The 11,249-nt window shown below is 38.7% G+C and overlaps 1 protein-coding gene across 1 annotated transcript in view; it reads left to right on the plus strand.

Moving 5' to 3' along the window:
- The first annotated feature begins 3,458 nt into the window (after window positions 1–3,458).
- Window positions 3,459–11,249, plus strand: part of LOC102200499 (microtubule-associated protein 4-like) — a 117,984-nt gene continuing 110,193 nt past the window's right edge. Inside the window, exon 1 of the mRNA XM_005737561.1 lies at window positions 3,459–3,586. The gene's annotated coding sequence lies outside the window, so the exon portion shown is untranslated. The remainder of the gene's footprint in view (window positions 3,587–11,249) is intronic.

Raw genomic sequence — 11,249 nt, forward strand, 5'->3', positions numbered from 1 at the left:
GTAGTTGAGCACCAATAACCAGGACATATGCCTGTATGTGGAAAAAGGAGCTAGTTTTCAAGCCAAACTTCGTCTACATGGAACTTTACAATCATATTCTAAATACATGAACAGAAGCATCAATATATTACATTGTTCATGACAGAGTGATAGATGGGGTACATCCTGCACAAGGTGTCAGTTTATGACAAGACTACGATAGAGATATGTTGTTTTTACAGATTCTATTTCTGAATAGAATCTATTATTGAATTATTCCATGTATAAGGAGCATTGTAAGTGAGTGAAGTGTGGTGGTTTTCAAAAGCATTGCATGTATTTATTTTGATAATGAATCAGTCTGTTGATATTATTATTATTGTCTTGCATCCCCCCCCCAATAAAATTATGAATTATCTTGCATAAATAGGCTGTTGATTTTCTTTACTCATTTCAGTTATTACCAGCAAAATAGTTGCATGTTTAATCATCTGGGAATCAACCCAAAATTACTCATTTAATTAGACAGAGATCTTTGTCAATGCTGTGTTGGTGTATTGCAATCAGAAGCTGCCTTTTATCTGCTAACATCAAGTAGCTAGGTTAGAGAGCTGTATACCATAAACTGTGTGGACACGAGGCAGAGACACACAGACTTATGTTGCTGGAGCACTGGGTCACTGTGCTCACACCCCTAGATGATGCATGGTACATGGACTGGTATTTATATAGCAGTTTTCTACTCCAACTGAGCGCTCAAAGTGCTTTTTACTTCAAGTGACTGTGAGCAACTGTGGCTCAATATGTACAGCTTATTGTGTAGAGGTGGAGGAAATATAAAGAAAATCACCTTAAAACTGAACTAATATGAAAGATGAAACTTTTAGTGGGCTACAAATATGCTTTTCAAAGAGTATTGTATCATGGCAGCCTATGATCGCAGACCAACCCTTGGAGCCAGCCTCAAGTGGCACCTGGAGAAACTGAAGTTTTTGCCGCATTGGCACTGGCTTCATATTTCAGCTGCAAAGATTGGTTGTCATTGATGGTGACTTAGACCTCAAAGGAGGACCTTCAATTTAGAGTAACTAGATAACAGTACATGTCATTAAACTGCAGGAACTCCAACTGAATAGTTACTTAACAAATTCATTAAATAAAAGCTTTTATGATATTTGAATTCTGATAAAGTGTAAGAGAAGGGCTCGTTGCACAGTGGCAGGAAGAGCAACTTTAAGTGTCTTGTCATGTCTTTTACTTTTTAATGAGAGGATTTTGGGAATGGGACAAAATGACTAAAACTGTGCAAAAAGAAGTGAGATGGAAGAATGATACAGCAGAAAGGAAAGAGAGACTTGAGCGGATAGATGGTGTGACAGATTGAGTTTCGGTAAGGCAGGACCAGAGATGCTGATGATAGAAAGAGAGGAGGGGGGATGATGCACATAGACAGGGACATTACATAACACTTCATCAGAGCAGAAGAGGAAAAGGGAGGGTACTAGGAGGAGAGGCTGTCACGCAGACTGTGAATGAGAAGAAACCACTCCTCTATTCTGCAAGAACCTTGAGGCCATGCCCCCTGGTTTGACCCATCAGGAGTAACTACAGTCGAGAAAGGAAAACAGAAATGGATGAGTTCAGAACAGGTTTAAAGCTAGAACTTTTTACTTTTTCAAGGATGCCCTCCTGATAATCACTCAAAATTTTATTTGAACAAATAAAATTTGTTTTTTTGTTTTATTAATACAAGAACAGATCAAACTGGCACAGGTATTATTGATACGATACTAATCAGTATTTTATGTGTAATGATGATATTTTTGAATCAACAATGAATAATGAAAGAACTGCTATTATAAGCGTTCCTCTCAGCTCTTTTGGGGATAAAAAAAAATGTGTGTCTGCAAATGGATAAAAAAGTTCTTTGCAACCCACCTCTACCCCCAACATCACTTGCCATACTGTTTCTGACTTAATCAGTGTAACTGTATCTGTTGTCACTGATACCTGCTCTGTTTTGTGCAGGGTCTTGCTGTAGCTCTCTGGCTTTCAACATGTGAATGTGGAGCTATGCCACCAAACAAAAATTACTGGCAATTCTGGAACTAACTGAAGCAAGAATATGCCGATGTTCAATTACAGCAGCTATGAACATATCAAGTTCTTCATTTCATTTATTTTATTTCATCATTTCATAACAATAGATGAGATTATGAAGTAAGTAGTAAAAGATAGTGATTGGTGTCAGATGAATGGTGCCCCCAACTGTGATGAATATATTCATAAGAACAGTCAACAATAGGCGCTAACAAATCCTGGCTTAGGGGATCAGTTAGGTACATGTTGTTATCAATCATATACAAAGATTGGACATGATTATTAGTGTCTGAATTGAGTTAGACTGGTGGAAATACACAATTACTTTCTGCAAGGAGAGTTCTATAGGAACTTTGTTACTTTGATACTTTGCTTGTTGACCATTTTTGTGCTTGTTTATTGTAAACAATATGCGTTATTTAGAGATTACAAACAAACTGCACTGAATCAAATGGAAGGCATAATCCTAGATAATCCTATAGAAACCTCTGTGTCCCCCAGCAGCCACTCAGTCCTCTGGTTCGCTAGCAGCTCACACAATCATCTTAACAAATGTGAAAATATTAAAAGTTAAAGGACACAAGGCAGGCAAAGCTGATGGAAACTGCAGATCAAAAAGATAATTTCAAACATTTTATCATAGAATATATCATGTACCTGGGTAACCTGAGACTAGAATGTCCACTAGCAACCAACACTAGCTACAAAGTGAACTAGCCCTCTTTGTTAATGGGGTTGTCTGAGAAATAATATGACTTACTGCATGGTTCAGCCCATGCAGAAGGTTTGTGGTTCAGTTTTAATGAGTGAATATTAAATATTTTTATTCTTCATTATGGTCACTTATAGCACTAATATTAGACTTTAAATTGAGAATTTCAGAAACCAAATGTCCATTTATTTATAACACAAGATTTAGTTGTATGAAATTATAATTCATTTTCATATTTGGGATTGAAAAATACATCTTGTTGAAGAAAAAAAATGCATATTGAGCAAGTAGCTTACTTAAGAGACTTCTTTCATCACGTTAGAAATTACAGGACAAAAACATTCTCCCAGAACAACTTTTTATCGTCCCTTTCCCAGAAGGAGAGAAGCAAAATGCCCTCACACATAAAACAGCAACCAGAGCCCCTCAATGTGGAGACCAACGGTTGCATATTTTTCTCTAATTTGTCACCCACTGTACGTGTTTTCATATTAGCACGCTCCCCCTGAGATGTACGATTAAATCTCTAAATAATCAAGCCAAATCAAATAGCGCTGTCACCGGCGGTCCACAAAGGCGGCAGCTTCCCCTCCCGCATGCAGACTCTGAAGACTCCTCGTTTGACGCTCCAGGCTCCTGATTGGTCGAGCTGTTCGGGGGAAGGGGCGTGGCTTGCGTCTCAGTCCTGGCACCAGTTTGCTCTGCAAGCACCGAAAGGTGGAGAGATTTTCCCCATCACACACTCTTACTGTCAAACACACACGTTCAGCGAGAGACTCGGGACGCATCCACACGGTGAGTTTCACTGTTTTAACGTGATTCGGGACGTGTCATCGCGTTTTCTCTGCATCCTGGCGATGCGCCAGCCTCGCGTGGGCCTTTATAAATGAAATGTAATTGGTGCCATATTTATATTCAGGTCTGCAGGCTGCAGTGGCACGGATGCAGGCCTATATTTAGCTTATGATATGGCGGAATCATAGTCGGAGACATCGCTGTGCGCGGTGTTTCCCATCCCAATGGGGAGAGGATGGTGGGCGTGTGAGGAGGAGAAAGAGTCGGGGTGAGGGGGGTTCAGTGTCTCATGCAGAGGTCCGTGGATTCGTGTCTCTTTGTTATGGTGGTGCCGCAGAGTCGGGATGATACACCCCTCCTGCTGAAAAATCACTACAAAACAGATTCCTCCGATAGTCCTGCTTTGGCTCCTCATTAGTAAGCCAGGAGTAATTGTAGTGGTCTCAGTGCATTTAGCCAGCACCTCTGTCATTATAATATTCCTACATGGGACCGTAGTAGGTTTTACATGATGTTTATCTCTATAGTGAAACAGATGCATCTCCAGTACAGCGAAGGCCTTGTTATATAAAGAATAGAAGAGTATCTGATTTTTATACATAGTACCCCCCCAGTCGAGACACATGCACACTTACACGCACAGAGACACTCTGCATGCTGTGTGTGTGGATTAGAGCGCATTGTTTCGTCTATGCTCATTTTTTCTCCTCTAGGGCTCTTTCTGCCTTTTCTCTATCTCACATGTGAAACCGCATTGAGCTACAGGACTGTAGACTGTTTGTGGGAATACTATGGGAAAATGGTTGTCTCCATTCTGCACTCAAAGTAGAAATGGATTGAAGGTTCAAGTAAACGGTGCATATCTGCTCTGTGTGTGATAGCTGGAGCCAAAGAAGCTACATGATGCAATGCTGAGTAAAATCTCTAAAGCCGAAGAACGTGGCTGCCCCGTTACATAAAGTGGGCATCATCTGTAGCCTGGTACACGGTACAGAGCGTATGTCACTTTGACATGCTCAGTGTGTTTGGGGAGACAGACATCTGAAATAATGTACTCTCATTACACCAGTCAGACTCATCTGACACTGTATTTCAAAGTTGTTGTGTGTTTGTTTATAACTGACATTTCATTAAAAACAGATCGCTGTTTCTGTTTGATCAGTTATTTATTTGCTCTATAGATTGTGAAGATGCAGAAAATCGTAATGTTTAAAAAGGGGAAAAGACTTTGCCATTTGATTGATAGTCACCATGGTCACCAACTCATTTCCAGAGGTTTCTCATATCACTTTATTGTCATTTTGTTGCTGATTATAACAACAACAAACTCATACTACAATGTCATTGCTCCGCATTATCATCTTAAAATTATTGTATATAATATCGTTCAGGTATTTTAATATTGTGATATTGTATTTGACTTAAAAGAGGTTGATGGATCTTTCTTTTCTGTGTTCTGAGTTAAAGAGGTAATTAAGCAAAGTCACATTTGCCAGTATTAACATATAATAAATGGACTGGTTCTTAGAGAGCGCTTTTCTACTCTACTTGAGCACTCCAAGTGCCTTATACACCTTATTCACACAAGCACTTTTTTGGTGTCTAAGTGCTTTCTATCTAACTCTCTGATCAGTGTATTAGGGACAGGCCACTTGGGTTTCAGTATCTTGACCAAGGACACTTTGGCATGCAGACTGGAGCAGCCAGGCATCAAACTACCAACCTTCCAATTAGATGGCCTGTTCTACCTCCTGAGTCACAGCCACTCTTGTATGTAGTCGTAGTCTAAAAATGTAATCCCCGAGATCTAAATAGCCCTAAAGCTGACCCTTAACTACAGCATGTGATTTCTTATTACTAAGACTTGGAAGAATGATTATCAAAATTGTTCTTGGCAATCAGGAGAACCCCCCAAATATTCTAACTGACATACTTTAGGATTAAGTTTATGACAATGAGCAAAGACTGTCATTTAATCTGAAATGACTTAAAATGTCCAACTCACTGAATTGTGAGAACAGGCCGAGTACAATATTTGTATCCAAAACGACCAAAACTTCCAGTGGCTTATTAGTTAAACTGTTCTCATTCCAATGGTGTCATGTTTGGCTGTTTTGTCAAAGCCCCTGGTGTCTCACAGCCCCTGGTGTCTCACAGCCCCTGGTGTCTCACACATAGGCGTAAGATATCCTTTGATGATGGTATTATTGGATGCCAAAGGCGAATGCTAAAAACAGGACCAGGAGACTGCAGTTTGTATCTCTTCTCACTTCTTAGCTTTAGGCACCAACACTGCTTACTTAGATTTAGAAAAAGAACTCTATTTGGGCTAAAATAAACCCATTCAAAGTGTTAACTATGCATGCTAAAAAATAAATGATGCTAAAAGGATAGCCAGTCACCTCAAATTTGACAGTAAGAGACCTGAAGAGTGTATATGTGATGAGTTCAGATTAAAACTGAGCTCAGATATTCTAAATCTTTGCAAACAGGAAGTAATTTTTGTAGGTGAGAGTGCAGAGAACTAAACAGTCCAAGTAACTGCAGAGTAGCAAATCAGGAGAACATCCAGATTCCAGACCAGGTGCATGAAAATTCCAGATCATGAATATATAAATGAAAAAGGCATGTCAGTTCAACTCCTTTGACTCCTTGAATGTTTGAATCACAGAGATACTAAATGTAAAAAACATAAGGCCATTTTTTGCCTGAGACTGCTGGCACAGAAGCTAGATGGATTATCAGAGATGTTTTAATGCATGAGCGTTGTAATGATGATGATGCCATAATTTCTGCCTCAGGGATTGGTGGGATTACATCCAATCCCTCTCAAAGGGATCAACCAAGTAGCCCGGAAGTCAGCAGGCACCCAGCTAGGTATAGTTAACATTTTTGCATCATTTGTAAGGCAATAGGCTTTTCTAGGCTTTTCCACTAAACCAAGCAAACAATATCATTGTAGAGCTTGTCAAACCTTGACTACATATATAAGTCGTTTTACAGTGTAGCATTGACAGTAATAATCAGTTGTTAGCTGGAAATGTGTAAGCTCTGTTTTCATTCAGTAAGTCAACAAGTCAGCCAGGCAGAGCTAGTACTGTAGAGATACGATCTAATCATGTTGTAGTTTCTCCAGGCGATATCATAGGCCTGGCTTGTAAAATAAGATAAGATGACCTTTATTAGTCCCACAGGTGGGAAATTTGTTAAAATGTAAGAATTATGTAAAAAATGTAAGATTATGTAACAAAACATGGAGTTATCTCATAATGTTTGTGCCCAGCATGAAACCAGGCGATATGAAGAGTGATAGCATTCTGTAGCCATTAGGTTTTTCTGGAACTTTAAAGAAAATCTATGGACTACAAGATGAACTTCATTTGTTATCCAAAACTATGATGTTTCCTATTTTTTTCTGTTAAGTAAAGAGGAATGGAACAGTGGAAAAGATGACTAGATTACCAACAGTTAGTGGTCTACAAAAAAAGTAGTAACGGTTGTAAATAATATTGCTAATTATTAAAGTCCTACGGTCAGGAGGAGTCCTAGGTAAGGAGCTTCTGGAGTTAAGGAGTTTTCCTTTAACTCTGGGCTTCCGTACACCTCTATGGAGAATTTTACCCTATTGTAGCAATTTGTTTAGCTTTTCAGTTCAATTCAATTAAGTTTAATTTATGTAGTACCAAATCACAACAACAGTCATATCAAGTTGCTTTATATTTTAAGATAAGGACCCTACAATTTATAAAGAACAATCCCAATGATCAGACTGTGAGAAAGTACTTGGCGACAGCAGGAAGGTGAAACTCCCTTTCAACAGGAAGAAACCTTCGGCAGAACCAGGCTCAGGGAGGAGTAGCCGTCTGCCACAACTGGATGGGGGTGAGGGGAGGAAAACAGGACGAAAGACGTACCATAGAAGAGAGCCAGAGTTTAATAAGAGCTAATGATTAAATGCACAATGTGTAGTCCTTTCCAACTGATTGCTGTTCTATCTCTAAACACCCATGTTTCAAGGTGCACAAGGGATGTGTATTCACCAAAAACGTTTGGGTAACACAAACACCAACCAGCAGTCAAAATAAGCAACTAGCTGTTGAAAATAGTGTGAATACTAGCTGAAATGTCAGACCAAATAACATTAATAATAAGGATAAAATTACCGTAGCTAAATTATCAGATAATGAAACAGCTAATGAAAGATAATACTGCTTTTTGTATGCTGGCTTATAAGCCCTTGGTTTGTGTGACAAATTTGGGTTTACAGCTTGCTGCATTGCTTTTAAGTGACAACATAAGTCAAATAATGCAGCTGTGTTACTCACACATGGAAAATAAACTGTCTATTAAATTCCACAAACTTTCATCTTGACACGTTTCAAAACATTATGTTAAGACTAACTGTAAATCCACTGAAATGGAAATTGTGCTTGCAGTCTCACTCCTGCTTAGTGATGAATTCACAGTGAATTAACTTTTCATTAATTCTATATATTTATAAGTTTCCCCCCTCTGAATATTTTAATGTTATCCAGTCAACTTTTCACTTTGCTAATATATGGATCCTTAACGTGTTACACCAGTCACTTTGAGAATTCCTCTAAAGACTTTCAGCAAACTTCACTATACTTCATTTATTATTGAAACCAATTTTATTGCCAGATTGGGGACAAGGTTAACTTCCCTCAAACATTTATTATGTCTGATGAAATATATCAGTCACTGAAAGAAACATTATTGTTATGTAGTGTTTTAATCCTGCACACATGTTATCTGCTACTGGATTATGTGCTTTGATTGTACTGTTATCTTCAAATTATTTGGTTCATGTGAGGATTGGTGAGGAGGTGACCATGTTAAGCAGTATGAACATAGACCTGGTGCTGCTGCCTTATTTGTGGTTACCATAGTGATCTGCCTTGGTTAAAAGTGGATCACATTAAAGCACTTTTCCTGCTTTGTGAGACAGATCTTTTAAGAGAAATGTCATTGCTAAATCTCAAAATAAACAGCTCAGTGCATTTTTAAAGGTTGATTGATAGCTGTAACTTCAAGATGGAAAGAGCAAAGAGCGTAATTGGTCAACCTCTAATAGTTAGCAAGACAGCAGTTCTTCTGTGAGGACTGTCAGTTTGCTTGAGGGCTTGGCGTTGAACAAAAGTGCTTCAAATGGGAATGCACACCAAATAACACTGTGTATGAAACCTTTAGAACGGGAAAGGCCGTTGTTGTATTGGATGTTAAAGTACATGCTGTATATGATGATCAGTCCTTGTTACATCCAGGGTATCCAGTGGCATCTGTGCATTGACGGATGGGTTAACATTATAGATTGCATTTAAACAGAGCCTTTGGGATTACTAATAATACCATTACTAGTAACTCAATTATCCATTTACTAATTTACACATCATGATCTTTATCAGATCACCCAGATGAACTACTTAAATGTGACCAAGGTAAATACCAACAGATATCAAGCACAGAGCAAAAATGATTGTCCATGTAGCCTTTGGAGTGAGCCAACTGTACAGTAGAGGTTCAGTGAATAGATCAAACAATGGCTTCAGAGGCAACAACAAAGGTCAGTTTTTCCTGTGGAGAAAAGAGGCGGAGATTCAAATCAGACCTGACATCATGTGGCAGTTGAACCAGGAATGATGGGAAACACTGTGTCCCTTTCTCATCTTCATATTCATCCTTCTGAGAGCTTCCATTATTATGTGTTCATGATTTGAAATAAGCAAAGGTTATTTCTGTCCTACTGAGCTTAAGATCAGACCAGCCATCAGCCAGTACAGCAGAGCGAGGCAGGAATGAGTATAAAATGTCCCCTTCATTTAAAGCATCAAAACATGCACCCTGCTCCCAGGATGTAAGCAAGAGTTCATTATTTAAACCCAAAGTCTGGAGTGCAGTCACAGTCCATCCCAGTTAAATGTTTGGGTGCAGAAAAATGTTAGCTGCTCAAAATAAGTTGAAGTTTATCCAATCCTTCCATATCCATCCAGTCACAATGTTTATTTTTAAACAATAAAATAAACAAATCTCAGTGGTCCAAAACGCAGTGTATTCACTGGCTGAGTCATCCCTAATGGCTTTTCAGTTAAATGGAACCGCAGTTCTGAATACAAAAGGACACATGAACTCAATGTAATTGTTCCTCAAACTGAATTCATTATCAATCACATGTCACTAAGCACACGCAGTATGCTTAGATGAGTGACTACTGTGTTGTCACTCAATTAGCCGAGTCCCATTTTGAAGCCTAAGATGAGCATTTTTGCTGTTGCTGCTTGTTTTTGCAAACAGACGTGATGAATTGATCTGACAGTGAAACCACACATTCACTAGCTATTGATTTGTGACCTCTCAGTCACAAGCTTGGTTTGATGTTTGACATCATATGACAGAATATCTCTTGAAGTTGGATTGCAAACTTGGAAACTTTATTGGTAACTACTAGCCTAACACAAAGACATTTCTTATTTGACTGTCAACTGCTTAGTTTAAATGTATCAAGCTTTCATTTATGAAAAAAATGAATGTGACTATGGCCATTTACAATTCAACATTTTTACTTTTAGACTTTACTACAGTAGCTTTGCATGACTCACAGTTCAAAATAAACCTTATTCTTACTCTTGGTACCATTTCTTAAGTAATCATCCATCTAAAACAAGATGTTAAAGCTCCCTTTTTTCCTCTCTTTAGGCCAAATTCTTGCTAGTACATAACATGTAGCTGTGCACACAAACTGGCTGTCTTAGCCATATCCTCTCTTTTGACAACATACTGAACAAAAAAGTAAAAAAAAATACTGAGCCATGTTTTTACAGTCTAATGAGCCTCTGCTTTTTTCTGCTTTTTGCTATTTGTGCATACATCAACCTCATTATTAAACCTTGGCCATGTTTAACACGAACCTCCACCACTGAATCAGTATATATGTCTCCAGAAAAAAAAGCACAAGCATAATAGTCCCACCTAATTGGACCAAGAATGAAAGAAAGTAACAGAAACAGTGCTCTGTTGAATGAATGTGCTACAAAACACAGAAAGAAAAATCTATGAAATCAGAGTATGCACACAGCAAGAAAAAAGTGAGATGGAAAGATACAGTATCGTTTCATGCAGATCAGTTTCCATTTGTTCTCCTCTATTCAACTTCACCAGCTCATATCATCTGTGCACTTCTTGTTTTCTTGAGTACCTTGACAACACACACACACACAGAAACTGAAACACAACACAAAGTCACACTTGACAGGTTTGCACAGTTAATAATCTGGATTTAGCTGACTTGTCTGCACCTACCCTCATATACTGGAACGTGTGTGCGTGTGTGTGTGTGTGTGTGTGTGTTATCAGCGGTAATATAAACTGCTGCTCATCAGAGACAGTCTGTGCATGTATGTGTGTGGGTGTGTCAGAACTTGTGCCCATCAAGGAGGAGACAGTGAGGAGCTGCTGAGTCACCATGGCGACTGGCTGGGCAGCCATGACAGGACTTTGTTAACACGTTTTGATGGCATGAGTCTGAAAAACAGAAACCTTCTTATATCACTGATATGATGTTTTTGTCCTGATTCTTTAATCAATGAGAATGGTTCTTTATAGTTACCTACATGTTTCCTGTTTTCATATCACATTGTTTTCCTGC

This window comes from Pundamilia nyererei, unplaced genomic scaffold (genome assembly GCF_000239375.1).
Source record: "Pundamilia nyererei isolate P.nyererei 1_Seehausen unplaced genomic scaffold, PunNye1.0 scaffold00077, whole genome shotgun sequence".
Taxonomy (NCBI): domain Eukaryota; kingdom Metazoa; phylum Chordata; class Actinopteri; order Cichliformes; family Cichlidae; genus Pundamilia; species Pundamilia nyererei.